We start from the raw sequence: 17,250 nt of genomic DNA on the forward strand, positions 1-17,250 counted from the left end.
CTTGACATAATGCTCGGGTCGATCGCCGACTTTCTCCGTACCTGCTGCCCGGGACTCTCCTTGCATCTCTCCATAGCTCGTCTGCTCCTGAAACAGTCATACAACTCAGCAAGTTTTGCATCTGTTCACAACATTACGTCAGCACACGGCACTCCTGTGTTAATTTGCCGCAATGGCAGAACTTTAGAACGAATGTGACTGTGCAGCCAAGGAAAATTTAGTATAAACGTACTTTTGCTCCGTATATTAACTCAAAAATCCAAGCAGATCAAAACATGGTTTCTCCAATAAAAGTTATGTTCAAATACTGACAGGGTCAAATTAGTTGCTCATTATCTTACTCACGGCTCTTTACCCCACTACCGGTGCTCTGCCTTAGATCTGTCGGTGTGACGGCTGAGCCGTGGCTGCTCGCTTAAAGTCGATCTTCCACCCAAAGCAGGATCTTGGGTCGACCGCCATACGACGAAGACAGGTGGCGCTCGGGCACCGAGGTGAGATGCATCGCGAGAAGCAAGTTGGATAGCGGTCGGTAGAGTGGTGTCGGCGTCTGCCGTGAGAGTTCGTGAAGGGCTCGAGTTTGTTGTGAGCCTGGCAGCGCATTTGCTATCGTCATCGTCCTTAAACTGGAGCCGGGGATTCGCCGTGTGTTGCCTTACCTGCAAGATTTTATTTCCTTCGGCCTTTCTTCTTGGTGTCTCACAAGGAGACGGCCTGACACACGGCCAACAGATTCGGCTCAGATTTGGCAGGTCGCTTGTGTTGGCTGACTCAACACCCGTTTGTGCAGGATCCGTAGATAATTGAAAAATAGAACATTTTTCATCATCAGGTATGGGGTCCACAAATGCATGCTATTCCAGAAATCGAGGAAAGAAACTTTCGCAACTGCCTCTTATGTACCCACAATGTAAACGCATTTCGCCTTGAGCGCCGATAGCACAACGGTTCGCCCGGAACAGGATGAAACGGAAGTTATCTGCCGTTAACTGGCAAGTGGTGTGGCGCACGCTACACCACCCCCACCTACCTACAACTGTCAGGTCAACATGGTCCATTGTAGTGAACCGGAAATACCCAACGAATGACAAAAATTACGCAATACATTTGGCGGATTCGCCCATGTATCAGCAACGCGGCATGCTGGATAGGGACGACCACCAACTGGTGTGCGGCGAGGCGTTGGCTGTCTAGATTCTAGCAAGGAAGATAATAGCGGTCATGCGGCCACTATATATACAATATACAGGGTGTTACAAAAAGGTACGGCCAAACTTTAAGGAATCATTCCTCACACACAAATAAAGAAAAGATGTTACGTGGACATGCGTCCGGAAACGCTTAATTTCCATGTTAGAGCTTATTTTAGTTTCGTCAGTATGTACTGTACTTCCTCGATTCACCGCCAGTTGGCCCAATCGAAGGAAGCTAATGTTGACTTCGGTGCTTGTGTTGACATGCGACTCATTGCTCTACAGCACTAGCATCAAGCACATCAGTACGTAGCATCAACAGGTTAGTGTTCATCAGGAACGTGGTTTGTAGTCAGTGCAATGTTTACAAATGCGGAGTTGGCAGATGCCCATTTGATGTATGGATTAGCACGGGGCAATAGCCGTGGCGCGGTACGTTTGTATCGAGACAGATTTCCAGAACGAAGGTGTCCCGACAGGAAGACGTTCGAAGCAATTGACCGGCGTTTTAGGGAGCACGGAACATTCCAGCCTATGACTCGCGACCGGGGAAGACCTAGAACGACGAGGACACCTGCAATGGACGAGGCAATTCTTCGTGCAGTTGACGATAACCCTAATGTCAGCGTCAGAGAAGTTGCTGCTGTACAAGGTAACGTTGACCACGTAACTGTATGGAGAATGCTACGGGAGAACCAGTTGTTTCTGTACCATGTACAGCGTGTGCAGGCACTATCAGCAGCTGATTGGCCTCCACGGGTACACTTCTGCGAATGGTTCATCCAACAATGTGTCAATCCTCATTTCAGTGCAAATGTTCTCTTTACGGATGAGGCTTCATTCCAACGTGATCAAATTGTAAATTTTCACAATCAACATGTGTGGGCTGACGAGAATCCGCACGCAATTGTGCAATCACGTCCTCAACACAGACTTTCTGTGAACGTTTGGGCAGGCATTGTTGGTGATATCTTGATTGGGCCCCATGTTCTTCCACCTACGCTCAATGGAGCACGTTATCATGATTTCATACGGGATACTCTACCTGTGCTGCTAGAATATGTGCCTTTACACGTACCACACAACAAGTGGTTCATGCACGATGGCGCTCCTGCACGTTTCAGTCGAAGTGTTCGTACGCTTCTCAACAGCAGATTCGGTGACCGATGGATTCGCAGAGGCGGACCAATTCCATGGCCTCCACGCTCTCCTGACCTCAACCCTCTTGACTTTCATTTATGGGGGCATTTGAAAGCTCTTGTCTACGAAATCCCGGTACCAAATGTAGAGACTCTTCGTGCCCGTATTGTGGACGGCTGTGATACAATACGCAATTCTCCAGGGCTGCATCAGCGCATCAGGGATTCCATGCGACGGAGGGTGGATGCATGTATCCTCGCTAACGGAGGACACTTTGATCATTTCCTGCAACAAAGTGTTTGAAGTCACGCTGGTACGTTCTGTTGCTGTGTGTTTCCATTCCATGATTAATGTGATTTGAAGAGAAGTAATAAAATGAGCTCTAACATGGAAAGTAAGCGTTTCCGGACACATGTCCACATAACATATTCTCTTTCTTTGTGTGTGAGGAATGTTTCCTGAAAGTTTGGCCGTACCTTTTTGTTACACCCTGTATACAGCAGTATCTTCCGGCATATTATTTTTTTCAGAAGAAACGTATTTTCCTCGTCATAAGACGAACGCAGTGGCGTGGATCACAGATATGACGGTCCATTACATATATAGAAACATACATCTGACGTATTGAACGTACTGGATTACTGGCAATACTTGCAAGGTGGCCACTCAAAACTGTTACGGCAACGAAAGTACAAGGACTGGTACGCAAATTTCCTACGAACGGTTTTTGCGGACCCGCCATATACTTGGGGGTATGCCAGGTGCGTAAAGATGAACGGCGGTGATCAGCTAAGGAAAACTACTTGAGTATGCGACGCAGCAACAACTAACACTTGCACAGTTAACATTACAATGGTTCTTTGAATTTTGTTTTAGTTTCTATAAACACTTTTTTTAAGGGTGCCGGAGGTGGCCCCACTTTGCCTTTGTTGTTATTTCATGCTACATGGTAGGACGGCAGCGAGGTTCCTTCCAGAACAGCTATAATGTATAAGGACGTGCTGTGACTTTGTGAATAATAAAAGTTTATGTTTCTCCTACCTTCCTTAAAAAATATAAATAAAAATAAAACAAAAAATATTAAAAAATAAGAAAAAACTGCCGTAGAAAGAAACGGCCAAGATAACCGGCTGGGAAACGAAAAACCAGGGTTCGAGTCTCGAGGAAACGTAGTAGATATCATTCTTATCGTTTGTATTTTTCCATCTCTCAATTGATAGGGATAGGAGGTTAGTAAGGTAAGTAAATCAATAAGGAATGATAGAAAAGTAGGCAAATAAATTTCTCAAACCTCTTGGGATAGTAAACAACTAAAATATCACTCCTGGTCACTTTACAATAGGTCTTCAAGTTACTGTTACGTATCCTCACGTTTCTTCGAACAACTAGATGGATGGTACTTGTCACATAAACTTTCAAAACAAATATACTCGCGGCACCTAGAACGTCTAATTAATGCAATCTTTCGACAGCTACACTATTCCTTCCGAAGAGTCGGCGGAAAAGAACTTGGTTTATATTTAAAAATATGTCTTTTTCGGGAATTAATTTTGATGCGAACCACGCATAAAATATCTTTGCCTGAAGTTGGTTATGAATTATACTGTGAATAGTTACTGCATCGGTGCTGTTGTGCAATTCCTGCTGGCTTTCCAGAAGCACATTGCAATTCTGAAGCCTCGAAATAAAGTTTTTAACCTGGTGATAGAAATAAACACCACATGGTTGGCACACAGATGTGCAGTTTGGCGGTATTACTTTTACCCTGCACGTCGGTTGACCCTTGTCATCTATAAACATGGCGTCGTACATTAGAGTATTAGTTTTTCCACCCAAGGAATCCAATATTAGACAAAACTTGTTATCAGCAACGTATAGTTTTAAAACATTCTCAAGAAATGTTCTGTAAGTCGCATTTGTCAATATCCCGGATTTGGAGCAAGTAATGTAAACATTTTTCAAAGAGTCGGTTAAGCAATTGACCTCTTCCATAACCCAAGGACCAATTGTAAGATTCATTTCTTGTAAACACAGGAAAACATTAAGCAACATTTTTCCGGAGGCTGTGATGACATATTCCGCCGTGTACGAATGTGTTAGTTTGATTTTACTACCAACAGCGATAACGTACGTTGAATGTTCATCCGACACTCGCATCCTGTTTGATCGGTGTTGATCACGTAATCACAATTAAAACCGGTCATAAGTGACGCCGTTTGCGTGCTGAAAAGAGCCGCCACTTTCTGTATATCTTTTGTATGTTCTAACTCCTTGTGGGAGACATATTTTGTAACGTGCAGCTGACAACTTTTATATTCCGATTTGAAATTCCTTGCCCAAGATAATGATGATGCAGCAAACGTAAAATCCTTGTTGGTCGTAATTGAAGCGCTGCACCAGCAGCCCTCTCCTGGAGTATTCTCGTTGTTACATTCTCGTTACGACGACGAGATTCGACAAATCGGTCGTATGTTCACTTACTTATCGCCTGGTATTTGTTGTATCTTGTCCCTCCTTTAACGAGATCATTTACCCAATTTTAGGTACTTCTTCCTTTTCAGAGCTGTTGTAGCTCCAGTCTTTTGCGGTACTTGTAGGTTCGAATTTGGATGATTCCTGGCTAGCGCTACCGCCTTTACTTTTATTTCAAGGGGTATAGCGCCGTAGTTCAATTGTTTAGTAACCGGTTCGTAACACTCATTGGGGATGAAACACAACTGCCTGCGACATGGGCATTTCCAAAGTGTTATGACCATTTTGCGATTCATTAGTCGTGATATCTTCCACTGAATCACGGTTTGCTTCGCCTTCGTGGTATAGTTCTTCAGTATCAACAAACATCGTTTCGTTCGTCAGCTCCAAAACTCGATCAACGATAGCCGCTCCTATCAATCTGGAACACCGAGAAACAGAACTGCCTGCTTCCGGTAGTGCATTGATAATACATCTGTCTTACAACACTTTTACAAAACAAAACACAGCGTCGGTAACTTCCCGCTTGCCATCGTCTGTGACAGGCTCCCAACTATATATTTCAGCGCTAGTCGAAGGGTGTACGTCCTCCATTATTCAGATTATGCAACTGAAAGATACGACACAACAAATAATAACTAGTTACTACGGCATAAACAGAAAAGCTAATTACTACAAACTACATACAGTACAAGTCATCTGTTACTGTGCGCCGTCCGCCGCCGGTAGCTGAGTGGTAGCCGGTGCGGTAGCTCAACGTGTTCGGTCAGACAGCTGGTTGGCCTCTGTACTAAAAAAACTGAGTGAAAGGATCAACAACGAACTTGAATGGATGTCATGTGACGTCCGCAGAATGTCAATCTTAAGGGCCAGAGTTCGATTCCTGGCTGGGTCGGAGATTTTCTCCGCTCAGGGATTGGGTGTTGTGTTGTCCTAATCATCATCATTTCATCCCCATCGACACGCAAGTCGCCGAAGTGGCGTCAAATCTGAAGACTTGCACCCGGCGAACGGTCTACCCGACGGGAGGCCCTAGCCACACGACATTTACGTCTGTTACTTACGGAAGATCACTGTATTCATTCACAAAACGTATTTTATTCGGCGGATTAACGATGAAAAATCATTACATGTATCATCGAGGTTCGGGGCAGCCTAATGACGGAAAAAGACTCTTTCCGATTGACTTTTATAAGGTTCGTGCTGGACGCCCTCACTGGTCGAGTTTCACAACTACACTTACGCTCATAAATTAAGGATAATGCTGATACATGTTGAAACAACGCTCTGGTGGGCGGTTTGCGGGTTTAAATCTCCTCGGGGTATGACCATGCGGTGAATTTGACCTGCGGTCGCCGCACAGTGACGCTGGCAGCAGTCCACATATGCAGAGGTGTGTGGATGCATGTCAGAGTACGGTGAAGAGAGTAAGTGTGGAGACGTTTTCAGACGTGCTAATGGTGACAGTGTGTTGAAAATGGCTCAAAGAATACATGTTGATGACGTTATGAGAGGTAGAACACTAGGGCGACTGGAGGCTGGTCAAACACAGCAGGTCGTAGCACGGGCCCTCTGTGTGCCACAAAGTGTGAACTCGAGATTATGGCAACGATTCCAGCAGACAGGAAACGTGTCCAGGCGCTACAGTACGGGACGTCCACAGTGCACAACACACAAGAAGATCGATATCTCACCATCAGTGTCCGCAGACGGCCACGGAGTACTGCAGGTAGCCTTGCTCGGGACCTTACCGCAGCCACTGGAACAGTTGTCTCCAGACACACAATCTACAGATGACTGAACAGACATGGTTTATTCTCCCGGAGACCTGCAAGGTGCATTCTACTAAACCCTAGTCACAGGAGAGCCCGTAAAGCCTGATGTCAAGAAGACAGTACGTGGTCTTTGGAACAGTGGCCCCAGGTTATATTCACGGACGAGTCCTGGTATAGTCTTAACAGTGATTCTCGCCGGGTTTTCATCTGGCGTGAACCAGAAACCAGATATCAACCCCTTAATGTCCTTGAAAGGGACCTGCATGGAGGTCGTGGTTTGATGGTGTGGGGTGGGATTATGATTGGTGCACGTACACCCCTGCATGTCTTTGACAGAGGTACTGAAACAGGTCAGGTGTATCGGGACCTCATTTTGCACCAGTATGTCCGCCTTTTCAGGGGTGCAGTGGGTCCCACCCTCCTCCTGATGGATGTTAACGCACGGCTCCAACGAGCTGCCATCGTGGAGGACTACCTTCAAACAGAAGATATCAGCCAAATGGCCTGCCTGATCTCCAGACCTAAACCCCATCGAGCACTTCTGGGATGCTCTCGGTCGACGTATCGCTGCACGTCTTCAAAGCCGTAGGACACTTCAGGAGGTCCGACAGGCACTGGTGCAAGAATGGGAGGCTATACCCCAGCAGCTGTTCCACAACCTGATCCAGAGTATGCAGACCCGATGTGCGGCCTGTGTACGTGTGCATGGTGATCATATCCCATATTGATCATATCCCATGCGTAGGAAATAGTGGCGTTTTGTAGCACATGTGTTTCGGGACGATTTTCTCAACTTATCACCAATACCGTGGACATACAGATCTGTGTCGTGTGTTTTCCCTTGGTGCCTACGCTATTAGCACCAGTTTTTTGTAGTGCTGGACGCTCTCACTGCCACGTTATGTGGCACCACATTCTGCAATTATCCTTAATTTATGAGCATGAGTGCATAACGAAGAGGCAGCCGGGACAACATAACTCTCTCCGCCTGCTCATGTCCAGTGCCTCGCTGTAAACAAGCATCGCGCGGTTGGCTATCTGGGGTCCCTCATGAAGCATTTGCAGCACTCTTACTCGGAGTTATTTTAACGTGACAAGGCTTAAAAGTTTAATTCTTTACTAATTCACGTCGTTTGGGAAATTAGTTTGCCTATCTTATTACTATTAGTATTCCGTGTTGAGTTGCTTACCTTATTAATCCTCCTACTCCTACGAGTACTGATACGAAAAACTGCAATTTAAAAAATTTAAAACAGTGCAGTTTCCTCGAGATTCGAACCCGGGTTCTCCGTTTTCCCGTCAATTACCTTGGGCGTTGTGCTATTTTTTTTAATCTCATTGTGTTCGTTGTATTTGTTCGAGGCGGACGTCCTGTGACACTTGATCCGTTCACTCAGTTTTTATTACAGAGAGCAGCTAACCCTCTGACCGAATACGCTGAGCTACTGTGCCGGCAACTGTCGGCGCCCCCGACGAAAAGCGTTTACCATGCGTTTAACGGCATCAGCTGTAAAAGTTTCTTTCCTCGATTTCTGGAAAAGTATGCGTTTGCCGACCCCATACCTGTTGATGAAAAATGCCCTATTTACAGTTATCTATCGATCCGGGCAATTTTGAGTCGATTGCTCTTCATAACCTTTAGGGGCGATTTACACAAATCGGGGAGGGGGTATTGAGCCAAAATATCTTAGAGTCCGTTTTTAGGTTGTACACAAGAGACCTGCTAAATTTGAGCCTAATCGGTTGGTCGTGTCTGAGGCCTTATCCTTGTCAGCTGAACTTGAAAGAAATGAAGATTTTCATATTGGAAGTTGAGGTACTACATGTCCTTGTAATCTCGATCCATGCTTTGTGACCGCCTTGTCCCGATCTTCCACTTGTTGGTGGTGTGAGAGAAAGACGGCCTCTCAGTTACGATTAGAGCCTCGCTCCCTCGCCTAACTGTAATATTTACATATCTTAAGACCGCATGTGAGAAGCGTATTTTAATCATTTGAGTGCTTTTCTTGCAAAAGGAATTGATATATACGAGTATTTTAGTATGTCTTAATGTTGTCCACAGAGTTCGCTGAGTTTGAGGTGTGTCCTACGGCACCATAAGGTGTTAATTATACGCATCCTTGCTGGCGGGAGAGACACGAGGTTTTCATTTCTCCCACTTTCTTGAGTTGTTTTTAGTTTTGAATTTAATGAAGATGACTTAACCTTTTATTGAATTTATTGTATTTATTCATATTTGCTGTGCCGCCTAGGGCGAATATTATTTAAATGGCTCGTCTTGCGTCACACTTCTTAGTCGGCAGTTGCTACTAAGGTGACTGAATTGGAGGCGCCCTTGTATTTCGATCGATAATTTACATTTTCAGTCTTAAGTAATAACCACGAAGACTCGCTTGGAATTATTGTATCCACACTATATTTTAGTACCCCGTTTTTCCGCTGTAGGCATGTCATCTCAAGATCTGGTATCTGTATCTTAACTAATAAGCTTTTCTCGGTCTCAGGTGCGCCTATCATATTTGTTGTTTAAGTTTGGCTGGGTCCTTCCAGTAGCGAGAACAAGCCCGGGCCCCTTATGAATGTTTGGTCGGTTCCACCGGCTTCATGGTTTTCTCAAAGGCAACATACACATCGGAAATGCTAGCCGGCGGCAGGGGGTTCTCAGTCTGTACATAGTGCCGCCTTCCTCAATGTGCAGATCCCGTAGACAAATTAAGTTTATTGTCAAAAATTATTGTGTACACTGTAGCCAAGCTTTGATGACCTTAAGCTGTAATTTAAAAAAATAAACTATAGTGAATTTAATTGAAACATTTTAATATTAATTATAAAAAAGGAATATAATATAATCCATGAAGGGTAAAGCAGTAAGAATATCCTAAATCAAAATTCATTTGTTTGTATTAATCTACAAATTATAGAGACAATGGTGTCTCGCTCTCGCTTTGTTCAGATCATTCTGTTAGTTCACTGTGGTTCGGTCACCTTGTTTCCTCAATGAGTGCTCATTTTCGTTCAGTGTTAGATCGTGTGAGCCGGTTGTGGAAATACATGAGATCAAAAGGACTGACAAACTATAATTTGCGAAAAATACCATCCCTGTGGTATGAAGACTTAATATGACGAAAAGTTAGCGAAGAAAGAGTTTCAGTTTTATTTAAAGTATAACTCAAGACTAGTTTTGTGAAAAATCAGTTTAAATAACTTTCATTGATTCATTTTGGGACTGTATTTGGAAAAGATAACTGTTAAATTGCTTCGAAGTGCAGCGCAGCCATAGTCCATTGTTCAGTGACCTGCCAATTTTAACTATCAGCCTAGGATCTCTAGTTGCTGTAGAAAGCAAATATTGAAATCATTTTTGCTACGAAAAAGTAGTTTCAAAACATAACCAAAGTACATTTTAGTTGCTAGGCCCAAGACTATAAAATCAGATAATGTAAGACTTTTTTATCTGTGATTAATATTTGTCAGCGAAATAAATCAACGACGTTTAGTTAACTATAAAATTAAACTGTATTTAACCTGGATCCGGGACAGTTTTATCTTCTTCCACGTCTCTGAGATACATCGATGTGTGCTTCATAACAAAATCTGCTACAAGAACTTAAAAAGAAAGAAGCCATGTAAGCACATCGAACTTTTAATATACGACCATCAATAAAAAAATAACCAGGAGAATACCAGATAAACTACATCTACGCATGCCACCGTGGGGCTTCGACATCAAGAGTATTTGGAGCCCAGCTTGAAAATATAGAAAATATTTTGAAAATCCAGTAATTCGACGGAGGGGACTTTGATCCTAATCTTACGAACGCAGAAGAAACGGAATTCGACCCACTATCAGAGAGAAGGAAGCATTCAACAAAATGAGGGGAAGAATCCGGTGTTCAGACAGGATTGTGAGACGTCTGGAATCTACAGTTAATATAAAACATTCAGGACTAAAAAGCAAACCACATAATTCGTAATTATAGTTTATTTGAAGACTTTATTAGTTGTAAAATCACGAACAATTAGTGAAGCGTAATTATTTAATTGTGTGTATTATAAATTTTATTGTACCTAATCTGTGATTCTCTTTGTTTCGTGCCCCTGTCTTCTGTTAACTCAAGATTTCAACATAATTTCACTGAGAGAATATTTTATCAGTGAAGATTTATTTGAATACTGAAGTATTGCTGGTGAAATTGATCAAGACTACGAAAGGTAAATACGCAGGTAATTGAAAATTTGCCTTTTGAGTAGCATCTTCATTTTGATGTGTGGTAGTGCAGATATTTAGACTAGTAATTAATTCAAGGCAACATATTCTGTAGTTAGTGTTAACTAGTTAGAACAGTGTTAATTTCCCCAGTTACGTGTGAGTTAACAACGATAGGGAATAGATTTGTGGAGAGGTGTATTGGGATTTTTGGCGATAGTACCTTATAATTACCAGGATAGCATCTAAAGCTATCGTATTCATGTGGTAATTCTTAGAAGAGGAAGAATGGAGCGAAAAGGCTTATAGATCTCGGATCACGAGAAAATTTAGCAGATTTTGATGATAATGAAACAGGAAGCTTACCCATGCCAAAAGTTAACAGAGTCGATAATCTTGAATCATCGAAGCCAGGTCCCTTTGCTTGATTATTCAACATTGTGAACCTAATACGGAAACAGTTTTACCCGATAAGATTGAGCAACACACACAATCAGTTGCAAAATTAGACGAAGTACCTATCTGACAGATGGTTTCTGATCCGTTTATGGCTCTTCTAATTAGATTACACGAAAAACAGGAAGAAAGGGATAAGCAACTACTCGACGAACTAGCATAGAACGATAAAGAAAGGGAAAAGAGACAGGAAGAGGTGGTCTGAGAAGTGGGAAGCAGAACGAGGTACAAAACTCGCGTAAAGGGATAAAAAGATGTTTGACCACTTACATCAGGTCCTTAATGAGCTGGCTGAAATAAATAGGACGTACGAAAGTTATCGGCCTTACTTGTTCAATTAAAAATAGAGGTAGAATGATTCCTAGAGAGACAAACAGAGACTGAAAAGACTGTAGAGTTAGTGAATGATAAATTATCGCACCTTGAAGTAGAAACAGAGAAAAACGTAGACTAATATCTCGTGAAACAATGTCGAAAGGGGAAAGATGGTATGTCCAAATGGATCAAGAGCAAAAATGCTGAAATTAATACAAAAGTAAATTCTTAAATAGATTCTGCTATTCAGTCAGCTAATAAATGTTCAGACAAGGATACACAAAAACCATATTCGAAGATTTCAAAGCAGAATTTCGGCAAATTAAAGACAACGTAGTACTTGAACTTCTTAATTTGGTCTGCTAGAAAACAAGAAGAGTTGAGAAAAGTGGTTTATAGTCCTGAATACTACAATCCCATTAAAAGGTAGCTTACGGAAGTATTTCGAGCGCTACATTAATGAAACGCGAAACTGGGACGAACCTATCTCACCTCGCGAAATACTGCGAAAATCGAAAGCCAAATTACCTGTCAATATTTGAAAAAAAATTGATTTAGGTACCAGGTACCGATCTTGAATACTTTTTGTCAATAACTGATTCTCTTGATTTGATTCAAGAGAACCTCAGACAAATGAAACGAAACGGGAATAATCAAAATTTTGGTGGGAATTCTAGGGAAAATGACCACAACCACAATAATGGACATATCCATAATCGGAACAATAACTATAACCGAAATAGAAATGGCCATGGAAATGGAAGTGGGAACGGAAATGGAAACCTTCCCTCTAAGCCAGCACCACCCTCTAATTTTTATCGAACTTGCAGTCCTATAACAACCGGCATTCAGACCAATACCAACAACCAAACCATAACAGCCGCAGAAACAAGATATTACGGTAACTATGATAATGAAAATTATCACCCTGATAATCAAAACATGGGGAACCAGTGGCGCCAAAATTGCAATCAAGGGCAGCCTTCTGCTTGTGCTGGTGCTGATGCTGTCGCTACTGAGCAGCATTTACAGATGCAACAACAATTAAATAGCCAGAGTAATAACACGCCACCGATCCCAATTACCTCAACATCGTGGCCGCAGACCAGTCGCAATGTACGCTTAGTAGATGTTACGGAAGAGTCCTGTAACGCACAGACCCATTAGATAAACTACACTACTGGCCATTATAATTGCTACACCAAGAAGAAATGCAGATGATAAACAGGTATTCATTGGACAAATATATTATACTAGAACTGACATGTGATTACATTTTCAAGCAATTTGGGTGCATAGATCCTGAGAAATCAGTACCTAGAACAACCACCTCTGGCCGTGATAACGGCCTTGATAAACCTGGGCAATGGGTCAAACAGAGCTTGGATGGCGTGTACAGGTACAGCTGCCCATGCAGCCTCAACACGATACCACTGTTCATCAAGAGCAGTGACTGGCGTATTGTGACGAGCCAGTTGCTCGGCTACCATTGACCAGACGTTTTCAATTGGTGAGAGATCTGGAGAATATGCTGGCCAGGGCAGCAGTCAAACATTTTCTGTATCCAGTAAGGCCCGTACATGAACTGCAACATGCGGTCGTGCATTATCCTGCTGAAATGTAGGGTTTCGCAGGGATAGAATGAAGGGTAGAGCCACGGGTCGTAACACATCTGAAATGTAACGTCCAGTGTTCAAAGTGCCGTCAATGGGAACAAGAGGTGACCGAGACGTGAACCCATGGCACCCCATACCATCACGCGAGGTGATACACCAGTATGGCGATGACGAATACACGCTTCCAATGTGCGTTCACCGTGATGTCGCTAAACACGGATGCGACCACCATGACGCTGTAAACAGAACCTGTATTCATCCGAAAAAATGACGTTTTGCCATTCGTGCACTCAGGTTCGTCGTTGAGTACACCATCGCAGGCGCTCCTGTCTGTGATGCAGCGTCAAGGGTAACCGCAGCCGTAGTCTCCGAGCTGATAGTCCATGCTGCTGCAAACGTCGTCGAACTGTTCGTGCAGATGGTTGTTGTCTTGCAAACGTCCCCTTCTGTTGACTCAGGGATCTAAATGTGGCTGCACGATCCGTTACAGCCGTGCGGATAAGATGCCTATCATTTCGACTGCTAGTGATACGAGGCCGTTGGGATCCAGCACGGCGTTCCGTATTACCCTCCTGAACCCACCGATTGCACATTCTGCTAACAGTCATTGGATCTCGACCAACGCGAGCAGCAATGTCGCGATACGATAAACCGCAACCGCGGTAGGCTACAATCCGACATTTATCAAAGTCGGAAACGTGATGGTACGCATTTCTCCTCCTTACACGAGGCATCACAACAACGTTTCACCAGGCAACGCCAGTCAACTGCTGTTTGTGTATGAGAAATGGGTTGGAATCTTTCCTAATGTCAGCACGTTGTAGGTGTCGCCACCGGCGCCAGCCGTGTGTGAATGCTCTGAAAAGCTAATCATTTGCATATCACAGCATCTTCTTCCTGTCGGTTAAATTTCGCGTCTCTAGCACGTCATCCTCGTGGTGTAGCAATTTTTATGGCCAGTAGTGTAAAAATGACCAGTCTTTGTCTCTTCGAGGCTGGTCGCAGAGAATGATGGAGGCTATGATGAACCAGAGTGCTAAAGTTACGATATAACGACGGCATAAAGTTGCATGATGACCTTAGCAAAGAACCCAGAAAGTGTACTCAGGCAAAGACTATGTGGTACAGGGTATGATTAAGGCATCTATCAATGATATACTTGTAGATATAATTATTGATACTGGAGCTACTACTTCCGTGGTTCCGTGGTGAGCTATAATTTGTACAAGCAACTCAATTTAAAAAGTAAGATTTCGGTTTTCCCCCTTCAGAAATGTAATGTTACTGGAGCTTTTGAGGTGCAGTCACAGATCGATGTTGTAATTGAGAAGGAAGTACTGAAAATCATCTTCTTGATATTGAATAAATTTTCGGTCTCTTGTATCTGGAGATGGGATTTCCTGTGCGAAGCAGGTAGACATTTCAGAACGTGTAAGTATTAAAGTTACTGAATCCGCATATCTGACAGTGGAACAACTAAAGGAAGTTTGCTGCATGTCGAATAATTATACTAAGGTATTTGGCGATAGGCCTGGAATTATAAAAGGTTACGTGTACCATATGGAAGTTTAGCCCCACAGAACTTCATGTCGATCTTCTTACCCTGTAACGTATTTCAAAAAGAAGCAGTGACCAAAGACATCCGCAAAATATTTGATTGACAGATCACTGAGTCGTCAAATTCTTCGTACAGAAGTCCGTTACATACCAATGCCAAGTCAGAACGTAGTATTTGCTTGGTTTTGGCACATTAACAAAATAACTGCACCTGTCTGTATACGACCGGAAAAAGTCTTCGGAATGAAATACTTAATATCTGTGCGCTTAAACTCCTTGTAGTGGCATGTCAAATTAGATGAAGAATCTAGGAAGTACAAAGCCTTCATCTTGTCTGGTAGGAGCTATTAGTTTCGAGTAATGCCATTTGGTCTAAACGAGTGGAGGGTTTTTTATCGCTGTGCCGGATACTATATTGGGACCAGAGCTGCTTCATAAAGTTAGTCCCCATGTAAATTACCTGTTAATCGCCACAGAGACGTGGAAAGAACACATTCAGTTACTAAAAAGAGTGTTTGAAAATTCACAGACTACGTGGTTACTGTGAACCTGATGAAATCTAAACTGAGTAAGACTGAGATTACGCTTTTAGGCCATATCATAATACCATTAAGAATAAAATTAGACCCTAAGACGCTGGATGTTATCAGGCATTTCCCTCATTCTACTAACAAGAACGAACTGAAATCGTTTCAGAGCCTCGCTTTTGAAACTGTGTATGGGATCAAAATGCAGAGGTAATCGGTCCCTAACCCTACACACTACTTAATCTAATCTTCAACGGGGGTAGCCGCACGGACCGTGAGAAGGCGTCCTAGACAGCGCGGCTACCCCGAGTGGCGAGCCTCGTTCCCTTTTTCTTTAAATTCGTGCCCAATCAGTTATTGTACAGTCACCAATTATGTGTTTCTTAAAGAAGAATAAGCCATGATATTGGTCACAGCAACATGGAGAAACATACGAACAAATAAAAACTTTAATAGTAGAAACAGGTATTTTGCATCATCCAAATAAGAATGAGGGTGTTTGCTTGGCTGCTGATACATCAGCAACAGGCGTAGGTGCTTGCTTATTTCGAGCATCTAAGAATGACGATCGATACGAAATTAGAAAGATAGGTTTTGCCGGCTGGATGTTCTCCGATTGCGATAGAGGTTGTACCGTATCAGAATTGAAAGCATTTGTCATAAAATGGGCTCTGGAAAAATTTAACGGTTTCGTGTATGACAAAAGAATTAAAGTGTACTGTGACCACCAATCAGTAAGCATCTTATTATCGTGTCGACTACATCATGCGAGGCTTGCCAGTTGGGCGCTGATATTACAAAGTTACGACTTAGAAGTAATCCATGTAAAAGGAAAGGAAAAAGCGTGGCAGATGCTCTTTCGAGACTACCTAAACTGCGTAAAATATCAGAGCAGACATCCAGTTTGAAAGTCGTTCCTTTTTATTTTTTGAGTCATCAGTAGTCTGACTGATTTGATGCAGCCTGCCACCAAATCCTATCCTGTGCCAACCTCTTCATCTCAGAGTAGCACTTGCAACCAACGTCCTCAGTTTCCAATCTCTGTCTTCCTCGACAGTTTTTGCCCTGTACAGCTCCCTCTAGTGCCATTGAAGTCATGTCCTTATGTCTTAACAGCTGTTCTATCATCCTGTCCCTTCTCCTTGTCAGTGTTTTCCACATATTCCTTTCCGTCGGCCTCTGTGGCCTAGCGGTTCTAGGCACTTCAGTCGGGAACTGCGCTGCTGCTGCTGCGGTCGCAGGTTCGAATCCTGCCTCGAGCATGGGTGTGTGTGATCTCCTTAGGTTAGTTAGGTTTAAGTAGTTCTAAGTCTAGGGGACTGATGACCTCAACATAAGTACCATAGTGTTTAGAGCCATTTGAATTTTTATTCGTTTCCTCTCCGATTCTGCGCAGAACTCCTCGTTCCTTATCTTATCCGTTCACCTAATTTTCAACATTCGTCTGTAACACCACATCTCAAATGCTTCGATTCTCTTCTGTTCCGGTTCCCCCACAGTCCACGTTTCACTACCATTCAACTGTTGTTGTTGTTGTTGTTGTGGTCTTCAGTCCTGAGACTGATTTGATGCAGCTCTCCATGCTACTCTATCCTGTGCAAGCTTCTTTATCTCCCAGTACCTACTGCAACCTACATCCTTCTGCATCTGCATCTGCATCTGCACCATTCAATGCTGTACCCCAAACGTACATTCTCAGAAAAGGCCCATGTTTGGTACTAGTAAGTTTTTCTTGGCACGGAACGCCCTTTTTGCCGGTGCTACTCGGCTTTTATGTCCTCCTCGCTCCGTCTGTCATTAGTTCTTTTGCTGCTTAGAAAGCAGAATTCCTTACCTTCATCTACTTCGTAACCATCAATTCTGATGTTAAGTTTTTCGCTGTTCTTCTTTCTGCTACTTCTCAGTACTTTTGTCTTTCTTGGATTTATCCTCAATCCATATTCTGTACTCATTAGACTGTTCATTCCATTCAGCAGATCCTGTAATTCTTCT

Source organism: Schistocerca piceifrons, chromosome 1 (genome assembly GCF_021461385.2).
Source record: "Schistocerca piceifrons isolate TAMUIC-IGC-003096 chromosome 1, iqSchPice1.1, whole genome shotgun sequence".
In the NCBI taxonomy this organism is placed as follows: Eukaryota; Metazoa; Arthropoda; class Insecta; order Orthoptera; family Acrididae; genus Schistocerca; species Schistocerca piceifrons.